Consider the following 10,542-nt stretch of genomic DNA (forward strand, 5'->3'; position numbering starts at 1 on the left):
AAACTTCAAAAACAACCCAAAATTATATTCATGTCCAAACACAACTTTAGTTTTCAAATACCATTTTTACTTGAAATTTCTTTTCACTTTTTTCCGGTGTCCAAACGCCCACTAAGTGGACATTCTAACCAACTAAGCTACGAGAGCTTGTTGCTCTATTGTTACATTTCAAAATAATTGATCTATTGTTTTATGAATTTGCTATAAGATTCAAAAATAACTACGAATGATAATTTTTTGAAAGTATAACTATCAATGATTAAAATAATATATATATTTGTCGTGTCGCATGATTTTTCCTTTTATGAATACAGAATAATTTTGTCTCTAAAAGATGGACAAATAAGAAGAATCACCTTATATAGATTAGATTTTGTCTTTATACACCAAAACCTTGGTGTAGTTCTGTCTTTATATGCCAAAACAGTGTATATATTTGATGTGTAATATGGTTCGGGATAATTTTGTCTATGAAAAATTGGACAAATAAGAAAAATCACCTTATTTAGATTAGAATTTTGTCTTTATACGCCAAAACCTTTGTGTATTGGACAGGGGCTTAAATTATATGGGTTCAATTTTTAAGGTTTTTTAGCATTGAACCTATTATATCTTTAAAATTATGGGTTCAATCTACTATTTATTGCGATTTTAATAAATTTTTACACATTAATTTACACTATGAGTCAAAATTTATGGACTCATTTGAACCCGACACCGAATTGCTGCATCCGCCCCTGAATGGGTCCTTTTCATTATTGATGTCTTTTTTTGATAAGGCTTTCATTTTAAGGATTTCCTTCTCCATTTAATGAACTGTAATACTCTATATTTTAATAAGGGTGTATTGGTCATTAGCAAAATAATAATAATAATAATAATATAAGAAATTATCTATAAAAAAACTAAACAAATAAACAAAAAAAAAGGGGAACTTAAAACAAGGGCCGAAGCCCATTAGAAAAGAATGAAAAAAAGGGGTTAAACAAAGCTTTCAAAAGCTTTCTGAAGCAAAAGCCGCAGAAAGCAAAACGCAAGCAAAAAAAAAAAAAGAGAAACGAACGGAGAAAGGAAAAAGGGAAAAGAGAAAAGAAGAAGAAGAAGAAGAAGAAAGCTTTGGGTAAAGGCCTTAAGAAGAATTGAGAATTGAAATTGAATATATTAAAGCTCTCCTTTGACTCAAGAGGTTAATTTCTTCTCCTCATCTGTTGAATTATTTCACTATATTTATGCAATTTCATGTCGTACAAAGGAATTCAATATCAACTTTCTTGTATATAAAAAGAAATATATAATTACTATGGAGATAACAAGGCTATAAGGGTTTGGTTTAAGCAATGATAGGTCTACTTCTAGAGGAATAAATTATATTAAATAGTTTGAAATTGATAGAATTATGGACTAGTTCTATGATTAAATATAAATACCTTTTTATTTACAAGATTTTTGGACTAATTTAAATTACTCATAGCATGGGTAAATATAAATCCACAAATTAAGATTCAAACATGAATCCCGATGATTGAGTTTTCTAAAATAGCTATAGATTAGCCTAAATAAGGAAATTAACATGAGATCGATATTATGTAATTATAGATTGATTGGAGGAATTTGTACGAATTGCTCGAGGTGAAGCATTTGGTATTTCGGCACAAGTACTGTGAGTAGTAATCTTACTGCAATTTGTGTTTTCATAACTTGCATGATTTACACATGATTTTTAATATGAATATGTTACCGATTATTTTGAGTTGCATGTGAGACAAGTCTTTTACTCGGTATGATACCGAAATAGTTATTTGAGAATATTACCGTGTTTTAAATATTTTCGTTGTCACTATATCTGTTTTACCATTACTTGAATTTACTGTTATCGAAAAGAAATTATATGATTTGATAAGAACCTAAATGCCCTATATTGGTTTAAAATATTTTCTATGAGTATATACGGATTACAGAGACAAGTATAAATGGGAGTAGACATTGAAGGATCCCGTAGCTAATGGCGGGTTCGTTAGACCTGGTGCACCTTGTAATTACAGATTACCGTTATAGCCCTCGCTAGTGGGAAGGTAGAACTAGTATACCGTTACCGATTTTCCTCGAGTAGGGACTACCGTTATATTTGACTTCTTGCGAAGAAGTCCACAGTTATACCGATTACATGATCCGTTCATTGAAACCTCCCAATGTGAATATTGATATTGTACAGTGGTTACCGAGCTTATTACTAAATTATTATTTGTATTATACTACAAGAAGAACATGATGAGACTGAAAATTTATTATTGTTTCTGAAAGGGCATTTTTATGTTATCTTTTGTTTGAGATATTAGCATGTTTTCTGACTTGTCCCCAATAAAAACGGTTGTGGTTAAGTGTTATTACTCACTGAGCTAGCGACTCATTCTCCGCTAATTTTTTTACAGAGACAACAGTTCACGCAGGCGAGGATTTTGTTAATTAGAGCGCACAAGTTGATATTTCTCGGTGAGCCTCGCACTTGTTCGCGTGGGCAGAGATTTTATTTATTGTTATGGTCTTTTCATTGAACTCTTAGAGTCGCTCCATAGTCATTATTTAGTGTCATGAGTATTCTTTTGTTATTATAGTCTTATGTTGAGTATCGTTCTCATTTATCAAAGTTGGAGATAAATTAGTATTTCCAGTGGTTAGTTGGTGGTTTAGTTATGGTGGAGACCTGTATTGGTTAATTGACAAGTTGTCAATTGTTTGGTATGATATTAGGATGTTTGGTTGTTGATTTGAGATAGGAAAATTTTTGGGATGGTCCAAAAATAGGGGAAACTCTGTCCGATTTTTTGTAAAATTTCCGATGAGGCTTACTTGGGAGCACTTGCTCCTAAGCGCCTCCTAAATTGGGTCGTGACAAAGTTGGTATCAGAGTACTAGGTTATTCTTGTGACTAATGGAGCACACGTCGGTAGTAGAATCCCAATTATGGTTATGCAGCCGGCCATTCCCATAATCGTGATTCTGCGAGGGCGTGATAGGATTTTTCTTGTCTTTCTTTCTTATTCCTCCGTACGTGTGTGGTGATTAGGGTCAGATAACTGAATCTATCATTACTTATCCTATTCGTGTATGGCTCGGACCAATTACCCTATAATAGAATTTGGCTAGAGGTTCAAACTTCAAAGATGTCAAATTTCGCCAATAGACATGCAACCATCTCCGAGCAAAGAAATGCTACATAAGTAGTATACAAGACCAGTGAAAGGTTCATTGTGCCATATGAGGTGCTTTCTGGTAAGATGCGTAATAGAGTCTATTTCGGAAATTTATACTAGTCCACCACTACAGCAATAGAGGAGTGCTATCATAAAATATACTTACCTCCATAAAAAAGAAAAAAAAAAGATCTCTATGGATATAATAGATAAACATGAGAAGAATGAGCAACATAATAGGGGCTCTAAAGTCCTCATGTACCTAGAAGATTACGGGGAACAAAACAAATTTCTTAATAAAGTTTCTAAAGTTGAAACTACTAAGTTTACTATTTCTGATAGTTCAAAGGATTCTTAAAGGTTTTAGTAGAACACTTACCACGTTATGAGCTATAAGATATTTCATGAAGAGGTATATGGAACATGCAACTTTAAGACTAGAGAACATGACAAATACATGAAATGCTACTATACTCTTAGAGATGCCAACAAGAGCAACACAACTAAATTGAGAATAATTTCACTAAAGTGTTTATGAATCACTTCCTTCTTTGACAGTTTGTGACGTGAACTTGCCTGCTAGATCATTTAAGAAATTGATTTAGACGTTGGGTATACTTACATATAACACCAAACTTTCTCAGCTGGATACGCAAGTAACATCTTAAGTTTAGAGGCGTGTTGAAAGGTTCGTCCATTGTTTAAACAAGGTAATAACTACATATATGAAGATTGAAGACTTAAACCTATTTTATAGCAGTTGCACTTACCAGAAATATTGAAAATATGTACATGATAGGCGTGCAAAAACTCACATAAGAAAATCGAGATAAGAATATCTTTTAGTATGGATTTTAATATGAAGCGAAGATTTAAAAATCAAGAATGCTATCAGATATTAAGCGATCCTTTTCGGGTTGCCACAGCTGTGGAAAATTTATAGTAGTTATACATGTGTTTAAAACCTTTAAGATCAAGTTAAGAGAAGGAAACCCTAGCTAACCAAGTTGTACTTGATATGGTTGACTCTAACGTACAGATGGCTATGGATTAATTATCTTCTTACCATGCTACCCTTGATTACAATGGAAAGACTATTAGGTTTGGAGAACTTTAAAAGCTAGTTTTGTCCAGAAAAGGGATTATAGTTTTGTCCAAAAAAAGGGATTATAGGTTTTAGAGATGAGCAAATTATATATTTTGAAGACTTAATGGTTAAATAAGAAAGGTTGTTTGGATCTCATAGATACGGTAAGGGGCACAAGAGAAGAAACACTTAGTTTGAGAAAAAAAGAAGAAGTATCATAATGAGAGATTCTCTAATGTATCCCTATCATTTGACACTGTTGCGGCGTGCAACCCGATCAATTTATATCACTGTTGTGGCGTGCAACCCGATTCAATATAACATTATTGCGGTGTGCAACTCGATCCAATATAAAATTGTTGTGGCGCGCAACCCGATCCAATATAACACATTGTTGCGGCGTGCAACCCGATACATATATAGTATTGTTGCGGCGTGCAACCCGATCCATATATTTATATACCTTTAACAACAACCATATCAAGAGTCCCGGCAAGGGATCAACAAATAACTATACTATCCCGGCAAGGGATTCGACAATAAAAGTAAATACGTCCCGACAAGGGGGAAACAACTATAACCAATCTTAACCCAACATCTAACCATCTCAGCTAACACCAACACTCTATCATAAGTAATTTTCATGAAAACAATCTTAATCCTTGCTCAATACCGAGAATCATCAATTAAAGCATCCGTAGTATCATTTAAGAACACAATAAATTACAATTTAAGACTCACGGTCATGTTCGACACCAACGTATAGATACTTTTCACCATGCCTATACGTCGTACTCAACAAAAACAAATAGCAAATAGGACACCACTCTTAATCCCTCAAGCTAAGGTTAGACCGAATACTTACCTTGATGCCACGAACACAACTCAAGTTTCAATTATAGCTTTACCCCTTGATTCTACCGCCAATTTGCTCGTATCTAGTCATAAGTTACTTAACTACATCAATAAACGCTAAATGAATCAATTTGAATACATGAAAATGAATTTCCCAAATTTTTGCCCAAAAAGTCAAAAATCGCCCCCGGGCCCGCATGGTCAAAACCCAAGGTTCGAACTAAAACCCGATTACCCATTCTCCCACGAACCCAAATATATAATTTATTTTGAAATCAGACCTCAAATCGAGGTCCAAATCCCCAATTTTTAAAAAATCTAGGTTCTACCCAAAGTTGCAGTACGTTTGCGCTGTATGAATGTTTCGTCCATTAAGGAGCATGTGTGTTGTCGGTTGAAACTCCTTATCTTGAACATTGCGCAATCATTAATTGACGTTGCCTTAAAGTGCCATTTACAGTTTTCACCAACGCATACAAGCCAGTAGCTACAAAAAAATACAATATTTAATACAAATTATAAATGTAGATGTAACAAACGGACTGTTTTAACATAAAGTAACATAAACTACAATTTAACTACAATTTATCTACAATGTTTACATTACACATATCTTGAGTAAAGCACTGCTTTTAATGATCTTTTCTCCACAAATATCTCCATACCTTCTACGACTAGATCTTTTAACTCTGAACTGGAACTTGTGCATCACAAAAAAGTGCTTCATTGCAGCAGCTACAGTTTGCTTGTCCTGATACGCTTGTCCTTCTTCAATAGCAGTTTGCGTAGATTCTATTATTATTTCACTTTGATATTCCTCTATAGCTGGAGAGGATGACATATCAAGTAACTTTAGGGATCCAGATGAACCTTCATCAAAATAAAGATAAACAATGTCATTATAATTTTGTAGAATCTTTATAGATAATTTGTAGATATAGTGAAAATTATGTAGTCATCCATTTTTAGGATGTCAGACATTATAGTTAAATTCTACTATAACTGTTGCAATTTGTAGAAATTTGTGCAAACAATACTGCTTTGTACATAGATTATAGTTTGACTAGATTTTATTTGACTAGATTTTGTTCTAAACATAGATTGTAGTTTTATTTGAAAACAACATTTTGAAATCAACAATTTCTAATAATAATTGTAGTTTATGTTGTTTTATAAATGTAGTAACTTTGTAGATAATTTTGAAAACAACATTGCTTTATTTTATCATTAAACTGATTTGTAGTTTAATTGTAGGTAAATGTAGTAATTTTGAAGATAATACTGTAAAACCATAATTCTATGCAATTTCGAACTATACAAACCTACACTTGTGTTATCGTTGGTGATTGTCAATTCCATATTGAAATCTCGTACACTTATACATAACGGATATGAACCTAAGTTTTTATTCTCCTTTTTGGTCTCCATATACACACGAACCCCCATATCATTCCTAATCTCCATTGGGGGACAATTGTCGTTCACCATGTATTTGATTTCTACAATTTTTTCTGAAGTATCAATCGATAGTTGTTCTGCAATTGTAGAAATCAGAATACTGTAGCTTGCATTCTCATCTACCACAATGTCATCAACTTCAAAATCTCTAAATCTGCCATAGTTATCCCAATTCCCATTCAATTGTAGCATGATTGCGATTTTGGACATGATTGCGTGTTGTTGCTGATGTATTATTCTAAATTTTTTCGTTTTTTGGATTTCTAGATTGAGAGAAAAAAAGATGAAGAACAGATTTATGATCGCCAATTTATTTTCTGAAAACGACGAAGAACAGAATATTGCAATGTTGAGTTGTTGAATCTCGAAGATTTGAATTCTACAATTTGAATTCAGTTTGTTGAAGCTGTTTGTAGTTTGTTGAAGCTGGTCGTATTTTTTTTTAAAAAAAATTCGAATTGTATTTTAAGAGTAAATTACGCAGATGCGAAATCTCCTTTCCGTTTCAAAACTTGAATTTAATGTAGAATCAATCTATCCCAAGATTCTTTCTTGATTTTTAGCGCGTTTTTAAGGGAAGATTCTGCCCTAATAATTTCTAATAAACGAATGGTACAGAAATTGTAGGAAAAATATGGACTAGGCGGGTAATTTAGATACTATACACATATTTAGTAATAAAGTTTCATATATGGTATAGGAAGGAAAAAATCCCTATACTTTGATGTTTAGTAAAACCTTTTCCCACGAAAGGCTACTGAAGTTTTCTTAGAGGCCCAGACACTGGATTGGGAAATCAATTCAGTGGTCTAAAATCAGGCAACTACTTGGGCTTGATTCATGTCACCCAATCAAAAAGAACAAAAAAGGATCTTTATACAAATAGCCGACCAGTTTCACTGTTTACTTTTTTAGTCAGTATACATAAATTATACATAATTATACATGTATTAAACACACATTCGCTGAATATTTTTAGTTTAAGTATATAATGGGTGGGGCTGCTTTTTAGGTTAATTCTTCCACAACAAAAAAAAAAGAAAGAAGGGAAAACTAAATTGTATAGCCACTCCTAAAAATAATAGCAAATGTATATTTTTTTTAATCTTAATGTATAATATTTATATTTTATATATAATCAATATATTTGGTTAGTAGATATAATTATTTTTGGCCGATTGGTCAAATGTGTAACTTGCCCAAGAACCTAAAATGAATATATTTGACTCTAAAAAGATAATTAAGACAACCTTTTGATTTCATTTTAAATGTTTTACATTCAAGTTTTTATATGCTACGAAAGTAAAAAGTTTATGACGGATATACTTCCAATTGTTTCGGATGAATACTCTCACATATTTTTTGGACTTATGTCTTGATAAACTTCATAAATATTGTTTCTCAACTTCAATTTAGATATTTTCCGAATGCCTACTCAGTATTGATTGTAAAATTATTATTATTATTATTATTATTATTATTATTATTATTGTCCGGTAATTCGGTAACCATTGTCCTGAGTAATCTAATCGCGCCTCTACGACACATTAAAGAGCAAAACGCTCCCTATCAACGGCTCGTCCATTCCAAAAGCTCGAACATGAGGCATTTGCTTGATTGTTTGAGTCATAGAGCTTGATTCGTGACAAATAGAAAGAAGAAAATTTGGATTAGATAGCAATTAAGTAGAAGCCTAGCACATTTCTTGACGCAATTTAATTAGGCGCAGCCAAGAATGTGTTGAGCTAACATTAATTATTTTATAAAAATGGCCAATAGAAATTATCAAATGAGCTTTCCCCGTGGCCAAAAATAGGATACTTACGTTTAAGCAACAAATAGAGATTTTCTTTGATTTACTTCAACTAAAATCACTTTTTAGTGCGTCTTTGGGAAATGTCGTACTTATCTTGTTTTGGTAAATCAATTTGAATGAAAATTACACAACTCAGAAGAAATGGCTTCAAAAGACACAGTGGAAAGAGTCGTTAAAGGGGATATATATATATATATTTTTTTAAGGGGATATATTATAAGCTAGAAGTCTAGAGGTTTTCAAATGAAAATTCACTGCAAATTTTGTTAATTTTTTTATAGCGGGATTATATGTTACATTTTAAGCAAAATTTACTTCACTAAAACAATATATAAGAACTCGAGCTATAGATCCTAATGACAACATTTTAAGCAAAATTTACTTCGCTAAAACAATATATAAGAACGCGAGCTTTAGATCCTAATGATACATTTTATATTTATGCAGACCTATGCCGAAAGCGGATAATGTCACTATGCGTCTAAGTTGTATCATTTTTTTTTGTTAATGAATTGTAACATTGTATATAGAAAATGTAAGTGGGGCGCATTCTCATCTTTGAAAGTATAATAAATTCATTTCATTCACCAATTTTTCTTGTTTTAAACTTGTTCAAGAACATGGGTCTAAGTCAGCAGTAATGCAACAGATTAAATATTGAATCCCCCTCTTCTTCAATATATGTATTACGTGCGTCTGAATAATTTATTTATTTATTTGGTTTTTCACTCAATGTCTAGTATCCGCGCGGGAGCCGACTAGTAATCCAGATTCACGCCACGTAAGCCCATTAAAGGAGACGTTAGAACAATTTGTCATAGGGTAATGCTGAATCTATTGGTTATAAAATGGAGCGTTCCTTCATCTAAAAAAAGCACGGGCTAGCCAGTTTTCGGACAGGTAACTGAAAAACAGCTGGTATTTGTAAAATCATTAGAAAATAGCCACTATTTTGCTGAAACACGGAAAGTTCTAGCATACTATGCTAGATTATGGAGCTCATGCGTACGATCTTCCACCATATTATGTTGGAACTCCAACACAAGGGAAGTTCCAACATAATATGCTGGATTATGTAAAAAAAAATTGAACTCCAATATATTATACTGGAATTGTTTCGGATTTTTAAGGATGTTTTTGTTCAGATTTTATTTTTTACACGAAAAGTGATTAAATTTTAATTATTTTTAAAACTATAGCTATTTTTCAATTATTAATTATAAATCTGGTTATTATGTTTTCCCTTCCTTCATTGTCGAGGTAACTATATATGCAAGGACTTCTATTTTCTCTTCAATTGTGAAGAAAGTTTCTATATAGAGTACTATATAATATCAGATTCTGTAAAAGGGGAGGATGTGCAATTTGCTGAATACTGCTGGTACTGTGGCTAACTAAAGGAAATTATAACCAATTATTGTAACAGATAATCTCCTTTGCTATTTTAAATTTGAGATAGACTAATCTTCTTGTCTTATTTAAAAAAAATTGCAAGTGCCAAATTAGGTTATATTTTGGAGCTATTATTTTATGGCCACTGTCTGATGTCGAATTGGAGATAGCTGTGTTCATTATTATGGAACATTGAACCTTACTCATGCTAAAAGGATTTATTAAATGCTAATTTGTGTGTCTTTTCTTACATTTTTTTTTAAAATAAAGTAAAAGAGAGGAAAGTTGTCACAACCCGATTTCTAACCAAGTCGTAACCGACACTCGGTGCCTTATCTTGACCGAGCGAACCATTTTGGCTTCTCTATTCTGTTCTATTTCTGTTATGCAATGCATTGATCACGCCCAACGATGCCTTATAAAAAGGACAAAGCGGTCGCTGCATATACATTCCCGTTAACAAGTCCGAAGTCGAATCCCATAGGGAATTAACCTATCAATCACAGCTATTGTACTCACAGAAATTCACGTATTCAATCTTCGAAGATATTTAAGTACTAGATTGGATGTTTACTAACTAAATATTACGTAATGAAAATACAATAATTATGAACTAACTACTAACAGTTTGTAGACAAGAATTGGAAGGATCTAAGATTCTGATTTCCCCTCTTGTCGGAATCCTTTCCGCTACGTTTGCTATAAATTTGCCTAAGTCTTCTCTATCGATCATGAGCACTCTG

General features: G+C 32.5%; 1 long non-coding RNA gene across 1 annotated transcript; it reads left to right on the top strand.

The window, feature by feature from the left end:
• Positions 1–985: 985 nt before the first annotated feature.
• Positions 986–7,119, top strand: LOC142174948 (uncharacterized). Its single transcript, XR_012704102.1, has 3 exons — positions 986–1,186; positions 1,597–1,660; positions 6,859–7,119. It is a non-coding gene; the product is annotated as an uncharacterized LOC142174948 (long non-coding RNA).
• The last annotated feature ends 3,423 nt before the right edge of the window (positions 7,120–10,542 follow it).

Source organism: Nicotiana tabacum, chromosome 20 (genome assembly GCF_000715075.1).
Source record: "Nicotiana tabacum cultivar K326 chromosome 20, ASM71507v2, whole genome shotgun sequence".
NCBI classification, from domain to species: Eukaryota; Viridiplantae; Streptophyta; class Magnoliopsida; order Solanales; family Solanaceae; genus Nicotiana; species Nicotiana tabacum.